This window comes from Pseudonaja textilis, chromosome Z (genome assembly GCF_049901715.1).
Source record: "Pseudonaja textilis isolate UNSWEBS1 chromosome Z, rPseTex1.2, whole genome shotgun sequence".
Lineage (NCBI taxonomy): Eukaryota > Metazoa > Chordata > Lepidosauria > Squamata > Elapidae > Pseudonaja > Pseudonaja textilis.
This window is the reverse complement of record NC_142008.1, coordinates 61004398-61021594: the sequence shown is the minus strand read 5'-3', so window position 1 is coordinate 61021594 and position 17197 is coordinate 61004398.

The window sequence follows — 17197 nt, the reverse complement described above, 5'->3', positions numbered from 1 at the left end:
TTTCAGAGAAAAGTTTTTCTTTTCCATCTAAAGAGTTATGGATTGCTATGCTTGATCTTAGCCAAAGCTGTCCCCTAAAACAACTGTCCAATCAAAATTCCAAGAGTTCTTTTCTAGTTCTCTAGATATGTTTCTATTTCTTAAAAATAAAGATTTAAACATTTGACTTCATTAAAGACCAAAATGTAATTTTCTGTTGAAGATGTTGGCTTAAGCTGATGTTCTTGAAATCCTTTTACATTTTTTAACTTTGCAAGTTAAACTTGCCCCTTAGCTAATTTAAGATTTTTGTGATTTTCCACTCAGTATTTCATCTGTTGGTTATGAAAAGAAACAGCAGATTTTTTAATTTGACCTAGATCTACAAAAGGATCTTAAAATATTCCAAAATCTACAGTTTAGGAAGCACTTGGCAATAGCCAGTTAAATCTATTTATTTTATTTTATTTATTTATTTTTGTCAATTGCTTACAAGATAATAGGTATAAGTAAAAACATAGTTATGAATACATGGATACATATAAGAAAAATAAAAAATAAAAGAAACAATAGGACAGGGACGGTAGGCACATTGGTGCGCTTTTGCATGCCCCCTACAGACCTCTTAAGAAAGGGGTGAGGTCAATAGTAGACAGTCTAAGGTTAAAGTTTTGGGGGTTTGGGGAAAAAAACCAGAGTCAGGTAGAGTATTCCAGACATTGACCACTCTGTTGCTGAAGTCGTATTTCCTGCAATCAAGTTTGGTGCGATTAACCTTGAGTTTGTATCTATTGTTTGCTCTTGTGTTGTTATGGTTGAAGCTGAAGTATTCATTGACAGGTAGGACATTGCAATGTATATACTATACTTAGATTGGAATGAAGGCGCTGTAATTCTAGGTTTTCTAGGTCTACAATTTTGATTCTGGTGGCATAAGGTATTCTGCAACGAGTAGAGGAGTGGAGAACTCTTCTTGTGAAATATTTCTGGACTTTCTCAACTGTGTTAATATCAGATACGTAATGTGGGTTCCAGACTGATGAGCTGTATTCAAGTATTGGTCTAGCAAATGTTTTGTATGCTCTAATTATTAGTGTAATATTACCAGAGAAAAAGCTACGTAAGATTAGGTTAACAACTCTTAATGCCTTTTTGGCTATGTAGTTACAGTGGGCTCTAGCACTTAGGCCATTAGAGATGAGTACTCCAAGATCCTTGACAGAGTTTGGATCATCAACAAGGTCTTGATTATTCAACCTGTATTTTATTTTTCAACGACAACAATTAAAAACAAATTTCTACATTTGCAATGTTACTACCTGTGTTTACATTTGTTAATATCCTCTATTCTATGTTATCCATCTATGTTTAGATCTTCATTCTTGTCATTCTAAGCATTTATACATATATATAAATTTATTTACATCAGCCTTATTACTATGATTTCTCATACATTATCATTTGATGCCTTTGTGTGCTATCATGCATCCATACCAAATATCCACATTTCTTATAGTATTCTCCTCCTTTAACAATATAAGTCAATCTGTCCATCTCAGTGCATTCATATATCTTATTCATTGTGTATGGTTTCTGAGTAGGGATATAGCCTGTTTCAATTTTTAGGCAAAAGAAATTCTAACAACAATTATAATATAGATAATTAAATATTGTGGTGTTTTTTACCCCCAGTCAGATTAGACTCCTTGTACTAACAGAAGAAGATTTCTGATTTAAGTTTGGTCTCTTTTCCATTAACTCTTCTAACGAGGATTTAATTTTTAGCCAGTATCTCCCGTTAACTTGGGGATATATCCTACAAATATGTTTCTGACATGGTTACATCTCCAGCATTTTGGCTGTCATATTTGGGGGCCACTTTAGCTATTCTTGCTGGAGGGTTGCCAACAGTAAAACATTTATAGTAAGTTCTCTTTGTAGGACACTGACAATATTATCTTATAATTTCCTAAATATGTTCCCACTATTCCAAATCAGTGGGTAACCAAGATTTGCAGCTTGAACATATTTTCTTTAACAATTTCCTCTTCCATTTTGTAATCCAGCCATTAGTCTTTACATAGTCATTTTTACCCAACTTCAATTTTTAGTCTATTCTTACTATGTTAGCTAGAAACCAAATTGATCCATAGCATGTTTGGACCTGAAAGTAAGGCCACCATCCTATTATTTCAATTCCTGCGTTTAATTAGTTTCATGTTTTCAGTTCCCCACTTTGTTTAGGAAAGGCTTTATATTTTATCATTTTGTTTTAGGTCTAAAGTGTTAGGGTATATTAGCGCTTCCATTGTCTATAACCATAGCAGTGTTTTCACATAGTGGTTCTTTTTTAATTTCTCCAAACTGATAATACAGTGTCTTTACTGTGCTTTGGAAATAGAAGTATGACATTTGTTTTTTTCCATCCCAGAAATATGTGCAACTAAGCTGCAGGTCATAACCCTCTATTGTTAATATTCTTTTACATCATGTAGATTAATCAAACTTTTGAGCTATGTAGCTATTGCCGTAGCCTGATAATATAGTTCAAAGTCTGGGATGTAAATCCTTCCCTACTTCTGCTATCTTGCAATGTTATTATCGAGCTTTTTCTTTTCTGTGATAAATTTTTGTTTAAATCCTCAAAATTCCTTCTAACTTGACTGGCACCATTTGGAACAAAAATAATAATAATTTAGGTAAACATTCATTTTTACAGTTGCTATCCTCCCCAACAATGACATTGTATCTTAGCTAATTATCAGATCTTTTGAATTTGAAATCAATTTATCATAGTTCTTCTTTATCAATGAACATTTCGCGTGACTTAAATCCCAGTATTTTCTTTTTGACTGTCTGCATACTTAATTCATTTTGATAGTTCTTCATTTGTGCTTTGGTACAGTTTTTTGATTATTATTTTTGGTTTTTCTTTATTAATTTTGAACATATCCTTTCCAAATCTTCTATTTCTCTTATTATTGAACTTTTTCTTTTGGGTCCTCATGATAATATCATCAGCAAAAGGCTTTGAGTTTATCTCCTCTTTTTAATAGTCTTTAATATGTTTTGTCTTATCTGAATCAACAATACTTTTTGCTGATAGTATATATAGTAATGGGGCTATGGGCATCCTTGCCTCTCGTTTATTTCTAGACCATCCATTGGTTTCTCAGCTGCTATGACTTTTGCAGTTAATACTGTATAGATTGTTTAAAGTCCCAAATTTTCTGGTGCATCTTGAGCAGTTGTTCAATGAAATCACATTGGATTGTCTTTCTGGGCATCCAGAACATAAACACCATTGGTTTTATTTGGGTTTTTCAATGTATTCTGGGATGACCAAATCAATCTTGTGTTGTTCTTCCATCTGCCCTATTTGGGAGAAAAGCATTCTGGTCCAGAATGAATAATTTCATAATATCTTTTCAGTTTTCAGATATGCATTGGCTACCAGATCTTGTAATCCATGTTAGGAGTGAAATCAGTCTATACTTTTTGTTGCTGGGGATCCATCTGTTCCTTGTGTATAAGTGTTACGTGTACTCCTATCCATGTGTTGTTTTGTCATTCTAGAGCACCATTATACTAACGTCGGTAATTATACAATGACTCCAGAAATTCTTTGAAGACTCTGATTGTATTCTGTCTGGTCCTGGGGTTTATTTGTTTTTGTTTCCCAATGCATCCTTTAGTTTCTTTTGCGTTTGTTGTTCCGTGAATCTTTCAACATTAGATGGTATTGGATGATGTCCTCCTCTGATTTCTTCCTGGTGCTACGGTGTGTTAAATCGTTTGAAATTCTTTGATCTATCGGGAGCATAAGCTCCATTTCATTCTTAACACTGCTATTGATAACTTTTTCTGTTCCTTCTTTAACTTGTACTGGCAGCAGCCATCTTGCTGGATTCCGTTCTCCAAATAGTTTGCTTGCTAATTTAAGTTTTCTGGCCATTTCTTCCTGTAGATTTAAATTTATTTCATATTTCTGTCAGGTCCATTTCTTGAGTTCCTCATTGCAGAGGATAACTTTCTGTATGTCCAGCTTCTGATTTTCAATTTTCCTTTCTTCCTTTCCTTCTTTCTTTCTTTCTTTCTTTCTTTCTTTCTTTCTTTCTTTCTTTCTTTCTTTCTTTTCTTTCCTTTCTTTCTTTCTTTCTCTTTGCAGCGTCTGCTATTGTGGAGCCCTTGCAGCCTTTGTGTAATTTGCTGTTCTGCTCTTTCAGTTGATTTCAAAATCTTTTAATTCTTTTCTATCATTTGGATGTATTCTTTATTTCTTAACAAGTTTTTATTAAAGTCCACCTTCCAGTCCTCCTCTTTCCTCTCCATTGATTTTTGATATAGGATTGTGATTGCTTTAGGTATTCAACCAAATGTAATTTCTCTATATTTTCCAATGTTCAAGTCTATATCCATATCGCTGTCTCTGGCAAACCATGATTGTGGGACTGGAAAAAATGTGGTGTCTTTCAAGAAGGTTAATTCCCTCAAAACATCTTTCAAGTTCAATTCTGTATTCTGTTGAATACCAGTTGAAAATTCTCCTCTTTTATTCTTTTACTTTTGTAATCTTTTCTATATCAGGGACTGCATTATAGTGTCTACAATACATACATTCACTGTTGCATTTTGTCTTTAATGAAGTTTACCATAAAATTCTTTCTGTGGTTTGTGGAGCATGTATTGTTACTAGAATCTCTTTTGATCTAAGTAATTCTCATCCGCTGTCTTCATCTCATGTTATAGAATTTGCGGACAGCCTATCTTTTATATAGACTGCAATACCTCTTTTTTTTTTTTGGTTTGTCAGGCCAAATATATTACTAATTTGGGATTCTAAGATCTTGTTGTTTTGAATATGGACTTCTTGCATACATATGACATCTGCATTTTGCTTCTGGGGTTTTACAAATTGTTTTTGTAATGAGTTTAAACCGCTGTATTAATTGATAATGGGTAATTTCTCTGTCATTTTACTGTTATATAGAGCAACTCTTGTTTCTTTTCTTGCTCTACTAAGTTCTCTTCAGGGGTCTGTTGTTTCTTCTTCCCTCTTGACTCTTCTGTTCTCTTACTTCCTGTTCCATCTCCTTTTCCTCAGTGTTTTCTTCCTGGCTCCTATACTCACACCTCCTCCCTGTTTCCTTGTGTTCTTCTTCAGGTCAGTGCGCACTCTCCATGACTGTGTGCTTTATCAGTGGATAATTTGCCACTTCTTTTCCTGCCAAAATAAAGTCCTTCAGGTGAGTCACCTAAACACGATCCTATTTTTTAATCAGTTGGGATGATAAAACTGGTAAAACCTCCTATGCTCTACTTCCTCCTGAGTATTTGTTCAAGTCCTGTCGCCTTTATAGATTAATGGCTCATCCTCTAGTCTCTCCATTTACTAACAGATCACTTGTTTTTCTCTCCCTGACAAATACGTGGACCTCTCTTGATGGTTGTACTGTGTGCATAATGTGTATCTGTAGACCTCATATGTCATTCCAAAATCTCTTGTTTGTCTTTCTGGAGAGCTTCTGCAATCAGTTCTGTCTGGGGTATAGATATAATGATCTGGGATCTGAGGAAGAATGCCCTTTCTCAATGTCATTGATACTGACTCCCGGAGTTCACAGTACAATACTTTCCAGTTTGTTCCTCTTCTTCTTTTCCTCTGTTCAGTTCTGGCTTCATTGTTATCCGTTGTGTTCATTCTTAAGCATCACCTCTTGCATTATTCAATTTATTATCTACTTTCTGTTATCAGCTTTCACTCTGCTGTATCATTCTTCATTTCACTTTCAGATATAGTTTTTAAGCTGTAGTTATTGATCCTCATCATCTTGCATCATAGTTTAGAGTTGACTGTACCGTCTGCAAAGGACAAGTGGAACTTGATTCTCTGCACCCTTTGTCAGGTCTAATGACCTTTGCCCCAGTGGGAGGATATAGTTGCTGTTGCCTTCTTTCCTGTTTAAGTTTGTTATGATGTTTTCGATATCTTTAACATTGTTTCAGTCTACCATCAAATGGCACAGTTGAAAATACCTCATTATATTCTTTTGTCTTCTAATAATACAACTTTACAATAAGTTACCTCTATCTTGTTCTGTATTATTATCGATTGTTCAATATTCAATCTTCACTAATAATAAGTACTCCAGTTATTTGATTTATGCTTCTCAATTAATTAATAACCTTCTACTATATCTTTATATTTGCAACACAATAACAAGTATAAATATAATATAGGTATAAATTTGAATATTTAATTATCAATTATTCAATAAATAATCAATAGTCAATCGTTCCTAATTAATACAGTAATTCATTAAATATAGATCTAAAAATACTTGAGTCCTGTTTTCAGTATAGATTAATCACACTATAAATACCTTCATTCTATCACAATTAAAATATAAAAGTTCTTGGTTACACAAAAGTTTTTTTTAAAGAAATATTACATTTGCAGGTTATTACTTCTTATTCAGATATGTTGGCTGCTATTGTTCAATGTTCAATATTTGTTCTAATATCGCTATCACTATAATATATTTATATAGATATTACATATAATGAGTATACATATTGTATATATAAGTATGTTCCAAAATCTTCTTCAAAAAGTCCTATAGTTCTTCTTAGGTGCACAGTCTGTAGCTCATCGTTCTTTTTATTGTTTTCTGCTGCACTTCCTTCTCAGTTCTCACTGTAGTCTCTCTCTCCCTCTCTCTCCTTCCTCCTCCTCTTTTATCTCTCTGTGATCACAAACAGTCAAACTTGTTTCTCTTCTTTCAATTCCACCCTCCTAAATACATAAAGGCAAAAACAATACCTCTTCTTTCTCTCCCCTCCCATCTATTGCCTGTCAATCCTGGTGCTGATCAATCAATCCACCATAAATATTCTGCAGCAAGTCCACTACGCTCTTGGTTCAGAATCCTCTCTTGCTCATTATAAGTCTCTTCTATTCGGGTAGTTTCCTTTTATCTCCTTTTCCACACGTTAGTTGGTCAGGCAACCCACGTCTCTGGATTCAAATCATGGTCAACCTCTTGTGCTGGTTTTGGGTTCTTCTTGCAGCATCAGGAAGTTGCGTGTCCCCAATGCCTCTGAATCTTCTCCTCTCTATTGCTGGTCCCTCAGGATCTGACTTCACCCTACAGGCTACAGTCGCAAAACTTCAGGCATTGTTCAGAGCAGGAGGTCTATTCCCTGCCAGATCTGGCCACAACAGAGGTCCCATCTTCCTGCTTTTCATCTCCCTGTTTTATCATCCATCCTTGCCATTTTGATCTAGCATGGTTTGGAATATTGCTTTGATTTCAAAGCTTGCATTGTCACTGCCTTCTCTTGTTGGATGATCTCTAATCAAGTATGTCTTACCTTCTAGGCTGGATGCCACTGATGATGAGCTGAGGTTGTGGTGCAGATGCTGGTTTCTTTATCAGATATCTTTTAATTTGCCGTCCTGCGATCTTCCCACTAGACTCGGGAGAAACAGAAAGAGAAAATTTTTAAGTTCATCTATACCTTAATCCGGTGAGATAGTCAACTAGGATAAGAAGAAGAAAAAACCATACCATAAAGAACTCAATTCAAATAATAATAAAGGCCCATAAAAAAAGGCAAGCGAGAATCAGGTTAATCCAATAGATCCAAAAGAAGGAAAAGAAAAGTTGAATTTAATAATATTCTGGGAAAAAGAGAGCAGTAAATTCAAAACAGTTTTAAAAAGTAAATCCAATATAAAAAAAGAAAAGAAAAATAGTAAAATAGATTAAAATAAAGTAGAAATAGAAAATTATATTAATATCCATAAGAGGGATTGTAAAAATCCAACTATTTTATATTAACGATGCTATTGGCATTCTAACATATTAAGCAGATGGGGAAAAGATAAAGAAAACAGTTCAGTGAGAACCATTCTGTGCTGTTTCTTCTTTGTTACTCTTGATGTTTAAGTCATTACTATTTATATATAATTCTACTGCAACTCTCTATCTCTAAAATAATTGTATCATTTTAAGCTTCTTTGTATTCAATTAAAACTGAAATTGTTATTCATTCCTCTTCCTCTTTCCAATTTTCCCTCAATAAATGTCACCGTTCTCTTTTCCTTTAATTTTAGATGATTGAATTCTGCGGTCTTTAAAATTAAAAGAATAGAAAAAATATGATTTAAATAATTTAAAGTTTAAAAAGTCGAAGGAATCAATTTAATAGCTCTTAATTTCTCTCCTTGTTACTTTCTTGGGTAAACTCAATTAATGTTAGTCCAGTAAAGTAGTTGTAGAAAGAAAAGGTTTGTCTTTTTATAAGTTAATAAACTTCTCTTCTATTAGTGCTGGAAACTGTCTCTGCCCTTGCCACCACCACCCTTTTAATTCTATCTTCTCTTCACCCTTTTCTTTTCCAGGCTATTTATTTTAAACAGGCAGTAACCTCAACTAGATCATCACACTTTGCTTCCTTTTTCCACAATTGTCCCAGCAGATTCCTGTAACTTTTATTTGATTGGTTGAAGTTATCTCGGATCAACCAAGTGTGCATTATCCTGGGATTGATATCCCTCATGATTGTTCTCAGAATGATTTAGTCATAGTACCATAAGCTCTTGAGTTTAGCCCCGTGGAACCCAGAATTCCACCATATCCTGGGGCTCAGCTCCACCCCTCTCTACTAAAGAGTCTTTTAGGTGTTTGGGGTCTTTGGCAATCCAGAGTCCATTTTAAGGTTAGTTTAGCTGGGGTCTTGTCTCCTCACAGTTTTTTTTTAGTAGCTTGTGAGTGGGAGAGCAGTTTCTGAGGTGGTTAAGTAATATAATTTTGACCAAGCTTTGAAGTTGACTGTGGGTTCAAGGGGTGCCATTCAGTATGGCTACCTTTTCCTGGGTCATTTATTCTCACTGGATATATCCATTAGTCAGGCTAGTTTAATTCTTGGACTGTTTAGTACAATTTGCTGCTAGTAATTTGAGCAGTTGGTGCATTCGTTGCTCATCTCATTGTCTACAGGGTGTCATCTAAATACCTGAATCCTTTGTATGGTGCTCATACAACTTTCTTGAATTAACCATGACCTGCAGATTTGGGTCAACTCTTGTGAATTAAGCTCTAATGGGCGAATCGTCTGTTCCATTCATCCCATCTCCAATTCTCACTTGGCAGTATACCTCTTATCCTCAACGTGAATTTTTTGCCAGTGTTTGGCATATCAATCTTTTCAGACCCAGTGATGTATTTTTTTGCAGGCTTTACACCATTAATTCCCTAAAATCTATTCCCAAAATCCATTGTTCCTATCTTTTTCTTTAAACATTGGTGCTGTCATGAGGTACAGCTGGATGATCTCGAGCCAAGTTCTTGTTGATGTACTCCCTTAGTTCCTTCCATTTCCTAGGGGTCGCCGGAGTACATCTTTGACTTGGGTGGTTTACTTTTTCATGCAATAATATTTCTATTGTAATCAGTAGGAGTGGGGGTAGTGGATAGCATGTTTCATTCCTCTTGGCTGAATAGTCTGCTAGGTTGCAGTATTGCTTGGAAATTCAGGGGTGCCTTGTGGCTACTCAGCAGCTTTCAAGTTTAATTCCATTTAGTGTCCTTCAGCTGCTGGGCAGCTTCCTCTTCTGCAAAGGGTTATTGGGAGGAGGGAGGACTGTCCTAACTGACTTTCTCCCCTCTTTTCACCAGATGGAGGAAAAGACTGGCCCTTAATCCAATTGAACAGGTCAATGGGTCCCTATTGGGAGGCTCATGCTACTCATAACCAAACTAGTACTGAGCATCACTGAGGCTATTGATTCATAGTGGCCTCCAAAATGACAGATGCAGTCATACAGGACTCTCCTGGCTAGATGAGTGGGGTCCAACCATCAGGTGGCAGGGGCAGCTGCAGAGCACAGAAGTTATCAAAGTGAGCTCAACTCTTTTTCACCGTAAATGAAACATTGCCCATGAGAGAGCCCTCTCAGGCTCTTAAGAACAACAAACATAGCCTTAAAACCCAGGGCAGACAGATACCAAGAGAATATCAAGACTTCGTGGAGGTATTCGGCAAGACTGAATCTGATCCTACCTCCTAGTGAGACAGACTGCACCATAGAAATTATCCCCAGGGCAAAACACAAAGCCCAAGAGTATGCTGCATCCGGGAAATGGAAGAAATGTGCAAATATAGACAAAATCTATGAAGAGTGTTCATCGAGCTAGCCAAGCCATGGTTGCAGCCCAAGTCTGTTCAAGAATAAAAAGATGGGACTATCAACCAAACAAAGTAGCGTTATACTTCAACCTGTTGACTTCATTTCGGCACCTGACTGATGCCTGCACATGCCCCAGTATAAATGCAAAAGGAAGGCTAGCAAATGCCGTATTCTGCCCTACCCAAATAGCTGCCCAGTAACCGCAGACAACACTGCAACTGACCAAGACTAACCCACGGGCGACTTAACTACAAAATTAAAAATCTGGAACTCTTAGGACGCCACGAGCACCAAACAAGTCCACTGAGCTCAATATTTCAACCAGTTCAACGTGCTAAAGCATATCCTTTCTGGCTGACAGCTTCTCCCATATGCCCAGTACCAAATGCAAATGGGAGGGTAATGGGCTCTCGTATCCCCCACCAAATAATTGCCCAAGTAACCACCAGGCGACAATGCTGGCTGGCCAAGACCAACCTGCAAACAACTTAATAAGCGAACCACTAACAGATCCTGGTTCGGACAATCAACACATCTTGACAAAAAGAGATGACCTAGTGTGGAAGGGGATGAAACTCTATATCAGAATCACATGCACCAGTCCTCCAGAAGACCATGATACCAGGCGGCATGACCCTTTGGGTTCTTAAAGACTTTACACTTGTACGAGCAGAAAGTTCTGGCCGGCATAAAGAAGATGTGGACGGTTATGTGAGGGGTTGTACCATCTGCACCGCAATGAGCCAGGGAAAACCCCTGCAGACTGCACAAGGTGGCAAGTCAACAAGACCATGGGAAGAGAGATTGCAATGGACTTCATGGTGGAGTTGCCAAGTGGGGAACTTGGTGATCTCTGGACTGTAATAGACTGTTCTCCAAAACGGGTGCACTTCATACCTTACAGCGGACCACCCTCAACCTGATTATTAATAATGTATATATACACATTGATTAAACAACATCAATTGTCCCTCCTGTTTTTGAAATATGACCCTGGTATGTAACTCAAAAAAAATACTTTGAAAAGCTATGCCGTTATGTAGTACTGCTGGGACAAATCTTTGCTGCATATATCAGCATGTGTGACAAATTATAATGTAACTCCTGTATGGTTTTAATTGTGAGATAAATTTGAGAGCAGGAACATTTAGTGAGTGGAAGATGAGATAGTTTAATTATTTCAGATTTTATTTTTCTACTTGCAAATGCCTTCTATCATGCACTTTCCCCCCTTAAACGGGTTCATACTAAGTAAGAACAGTTCTTCACTATAAACATCTATTCTTTATAAGATGTCTTTCAACAACTCTGAGAATATGTTTGCTGGAAAATATTATTTTATTTTCTAGCAGATTCCTATTGTCCTGGGATATTTTGGACATTGTCTGTTAGTACTGAATTTATTCTCTATCCTTTCAAAATAGCTTGCAAATCAACCTATATTGGATAGCAATCTGTTGGTATAAATACAGTTCCTTCGGCGCCCTAGTGATATGTTTCAATTCTGCTCAAATGTTATATTGATTACAAAGGGATATGTTGACTGGGGTATCCATATTATTCCAGTTAGGTTTCATGGTCAAACTTCCTAATAGTTGCTGTGTCATTGACTTGGTATTTAACTTCTGGCAAATTTAATATCCTGCACATCAAAAGAAATACTAATGACTCTGATGTTTTACCGCCAAATTGGCAATGCATGAATGTTACACTGAGACCATTAATGAAAATAACTGAGAGACTTCCAGTGGCAGGACAGGGATGTGCAAAGGTGGAGAAAGCAACTGTGGTTTCAAGTGCCTCTTCCTAGCATTTGGTGCGATCCCCAGAGGATACCAGATCCTGGAGGGTGTTTGATTGTAAGTTTGAGTTTGATGACCCCAGCAGTGAAAAGTCCCTAGGCCAGCGTGAAAGAGCCAACTGCCTGCAACAAAACTCCCAAGTCAGACACTCCAGTGGCGATAAGCGGAGTAGTGACGGCTTGTGAACCGATTGGAAAAGGGGTGCAGAAAAGACCGTGAAGGTGAGACCGTGGTGGTTTCCTTTATTGTGTGGTACTGTATCTGTTGGAAGCCGAGAGAAAAGCGTGGCGAAAGTTTGATTAGTATTGAATTGAAAGACGGGCGGATGGAGGTAAGTGTGGTTATAGTGTTGAAAAAGTTTATGGAAAACTGTTGGAAGGATTAAGGGCTGGTTCGAGTTCTTGGTGGATTGTTACATTGTAAGTTATGGTTTAAAACCGAAGGAGAGGCTATTTTATAAAGTTGAAATCTGGTTTGATTTGATATATTATCTGCTATACATATTTGTTATATAAATTTATCATAGAAAATATTATACAGTGTTGGATAGTGTTCTATAGTATTGGAATATAGATTGTGCAAACTACATACCTGATTGAAGACATAAGACCAAAAATAATACGTATTTATATATCTTAACTTCTAGTTGAGAGTACTGAATCTAACCACTTAATAGAGAGGTAGTCCAAGCAATTAGACATTGAAATTTTGTCATAAGGGTAATAACACTGAATGGTAATTTGGGACAACATAATTAACATAATTCAACAACAAAAACAAGTACTAAAAGAAATGACTTCGACAACAACCACGGCCCTGAAAACGGGAAGGAAGACTACCCCGACCTTAACAACCACTCTGGCAACAGCTTCCCCTACAATTCAAAACACTATTGAAGAATCCCTAACAGGATAAAAACAATCCAATGTCTCGAATGCTAATATACAATCTACTCTGCTAATTTTGCAAGAATCAATGTCAAAACTGCAAGAAATAATGATCAAAAATCATAATGAAACAAGAGCTGATATCAGCGAATTAAAAGAAGAGATGGGAAAGCTAAAAGCTGAGATGAATATACTTAAGGTAGAGAACAAGATTGGGACACTACAACAGGCTATGGAAAAAATGAAACAATGATAAAAGAAATAGAAACAAGGACAGAACAAACAGAAAAGAATCTAGAAAGGGTAGACGAAGAATTTAAAAATGTAAGCAAAGAAATGGAAGATTCCTTGGTCTACCTAGAAATGAACAAGGCAGCTGCATACCTGAGATTTCAGAATCTGGAGGAATCGAAGGAAGAAGAACTGGAGCAGCTAATGGCAGAAATACTGGCCGAACTATTAGGAAAAGATAAAGATGACATACTCAAGGAATTTGACGAAGTTTATAGTGTCAGTACCAACTATGCAAGATGCCATAAATGTCCGAGAGAGGTTCACATCCATTTCGCAAGAAGGAGTGTGCAAGATATAATACTCAGACTGTCGAGAGATGGAACAATAATGTACAAAGGCAAAGAGATTATGATCCTCAAGCAAATCCCAAGGAAAGTAAGGGAAATAAGATGAGATTACAGATTCCTAGCTAGTTATCTAAATCAAAAGGAATTCCATTCAAATAGTTAATCCCAGAAGGAATGTTAGTAACATGGAAAGAAAGGAAAATCAAAATAGACTCTATGGAATGGGCACAAGATTTTTATGAACAGTTAGTAGGCACGGAAGACCAAAATACTAAGGAGGAATCAAAAAGAAATTAGCAGGAAGACCAAAATCACCATAGAAATAAAAAAGAAGGACTCCCCCAAAGCCAAGGGAATGATTACCCACATCAAGAGAGAGAAGAACCAATCCCACAACAACTACAAGGAGAGAGCTGAATTATCATGAGACAAAAAGCGAAACAGACTTAGTTAAATGGAGGAAGAAAAGAAACTCCTATCCATCAATATAAATGGTTTAAATTTGACAACTAAAAGGAAAAGGATAATAGCCAAATTAATTAAACAAAATGCCAACCTAATATGTTTACAAGAAACTTACATTAGGAAAATTGATGAAAAATATTTAATTTGCCCTAAACTAGGGAATTTATTTATGGCACCAGCAGATAAACAAAAAAAGAAAGAAATTGCAATATATGTGAAAGATGACCTAAAAGCAGATCTAATTTGGTCAGACCCGGAAGGAAGAACTCTGGTTTTACAAATCTCGATTAATACTATTTCATTTCTATTGGTAGCAATTTATGCACCAAATGAAGAACAAGATTTTTTTAAAAAATATTTACACCAAAAAATAATAGGATTTGAAAAAAGGAACATCTGTATGATAGGTGATTTTAACTCTATTGCTGATTACCAAAAGGACCATAGTAATGCGAGCAAGAACAAAAAAGGGAAAAGAACTAAATTTGGTGGATTTATGGACAAAAATTAAACCCAGAAGAAAAACAATTTACATATTACTCTAACCCGCATAAAATATGGACAAGAATAGATATGGCGTGGATGAATGGGGAAACTGCAAATGAAATAAAAGGAATTGAAATTTTACCAAATGAATGGACCGATCACAACCCAATTCAAATAATTTGGAAAGGCAGGAAAAAAATCAAAGAAAAGATGGACATTAAACACTCAACTAATAAGAGAAGAAGAGTATATTAATAAGCTTAAAGAGGAATTAAATTATTTCCTAAAGGAAAATGATAATGATGCAACCTCAAAACAAAATATCTGGGATACATTGAAGGCAGTTATAAGAGGAATAACAATATCTTATAATGCCATGAAAAATAAAAGAAAATATGCTCAACAAAACAAATTACAACAACAATTTAAGGAATTAGAAATCCAATTACAAAAACCCCTAAAAACCAAAGACTACAAAATCAGTTAATAACAACCAAACATAAATTGAACTTAATGGAAAAGAAAAAATGGAAATAAATTTGAAAATGACTAAACAAATTTATTTTGAATATGCAAATAAATCAGGAAGATGGTTTTCTTATAAACTTAAAAAAGGGAAAGAAAAGAGATTGATATACCAATTAATAGAGGAGAAGGGCAATTTACAATATGAGATAGAAAAGGAAAAAGACATCATTCACAAATATTTTGAAAAGTTATATAAAAAAAAAAGAAGTTAATGAGGATAAAATAAGAAATTACTTAGAGGAAATGAAAGACAAAGCAATTGGAAATGAATGGATAGAATTATTAAATAAAGATATTACATGGTCCGAACTGAAATCAGCAATAGAGAATCAAAGTAATAATAAACCCCAGGGCCAGATGGGATTCCAGCAGAATTATATAAAGCAATCGCGGAATTAATTGGACCACTGATGAAGTGTTTAATGAGGTATTACTGGCAGCTAAGATGCCAGACTCGTGGAGGGGAGCATTGATTTTGCTGATCCCAAAGGAGGAAGCTGACCACAGATATATTAACAACTACAGACCAATTTCACTCCTAAACACCGATTATAAAATATTCTCCTCCATCACAGCCAATAGACTAAAACAAGTTTTAAACCCATACATACATAAAGACCAAAATTGATTCCTCCCAACTAGACAGATAAAGAATAATTTAAGAACAGTAATAGATGTCTTAGAATTTCATGAAGCCCACCCTGAAAAACAATCCGCACTTATGTTTTTAGATGCAGAAAAGGCATTCGACAACTTAAATTGGCATTTCTTAATTCAAAAAATTTATAATATGAATCTAGGCACTAAATTCAAAAATATCATAACAACAATTTATGACACACAGCAGGCTAATATCTTAATAAATGGGGAATACACAGGTCCAATAAAAATAGAAAAAGGAGTTAGACAGGGTTGCCCTCTCTCACCTTTTCTTTTTATGTTCACTCTAGAAACACTCTTAACACGTATCAGGCAAAATCCCGATATTAAAGGATTGAAGATTAAAACAGAAGAATACAAATTGCAAGCGTTTGCCGATGATATGGTTTTCTTTTTGGAGGAACCAATAGAATAAGGATACAAATTAATAAAAGAACTAGAACAATTCAGCGCAGTAGCAGGACTTAAAATCAATAGAAACAAAACAAAATTAATGACCAAAAACTTAACAGAAGATTAGAAAAAAGAATTAGAGGTAAGTATGGGAATACAGGTAACAAAGAAAGTTAAATATTTAGGAATATGGCTAACACCACAATGTAAGACACTTAAAGAGAATAATTATGACAAATTGTTGCAACAAGTAAAGAAAGATCTAGAATCATGGAGCAGGTTGCAACCTTCACTATTGGGTAGGATTGCTTCTATCAAAATGAATATTTTACCAAAATTCTTATACCTATTTCAGATGATCCCAATTAAATTGCATAATTTTTTTGTTGGAAGAACTAAATAAGATAACACTCAAATTCATTTGACAAGGAAAGAAAGCTAGAATTAACGTAAAGGCATTACAGGATCTGAAGAGTAGAGGGGGATTAGCACTTCCAAATTGGGAACTCTATTACACGGCAGCTACTTTATTATGGTTAAAAGATTGGGTGAACTTACTTAGCAAAAGAACACTATTATTAGAAGGCCATGATTTGCAGAGAGGTTGGCACACCTTATGGGAAGTGGGAAAACCCAATCAGTCATATTTTCATAGACACCTAATTAGAGATTCACTATTAACCAATTGGAAAAAAGTACGGAAAAAACATTATTTAAAAGTACCGATTTGGCTATCGGTAACGGAGGCAACGATTCATCCCAATAATTTGGATGTCACAAAAATGATTAAATACAAAGACTTATTAGACTCACAAGGAAAATTGAAAACACGACAAGAACTACAAGAGCGAGGATTTAAAATTGATCAGTGGGTTTATCTCCAAATCTATAGCAGATATAAACAAGATAAACCCTAAATGAATGTACAACTGAAACCATACATGCAACCTTTTACAATGCTGTTACAAATCTGGGACTGGAACAGCTAGTATCCAACAACACTAGACTAAACAACTGCCTCGATCTCATCTTCTGCAATAGTTTGAATTTAATTTACGGAATACAAACTAAAGAACCCTTTTCCAGCAGTGACCACAATATGATTGACTTTTGTCTCAACATACGTCCACACAAAAACCACCACAATGATGTGATCCCCAATTATAATTTCAAAAAAGGCAACTATGATCTTATAAACAACGATCTCTCATCCCTTGATTG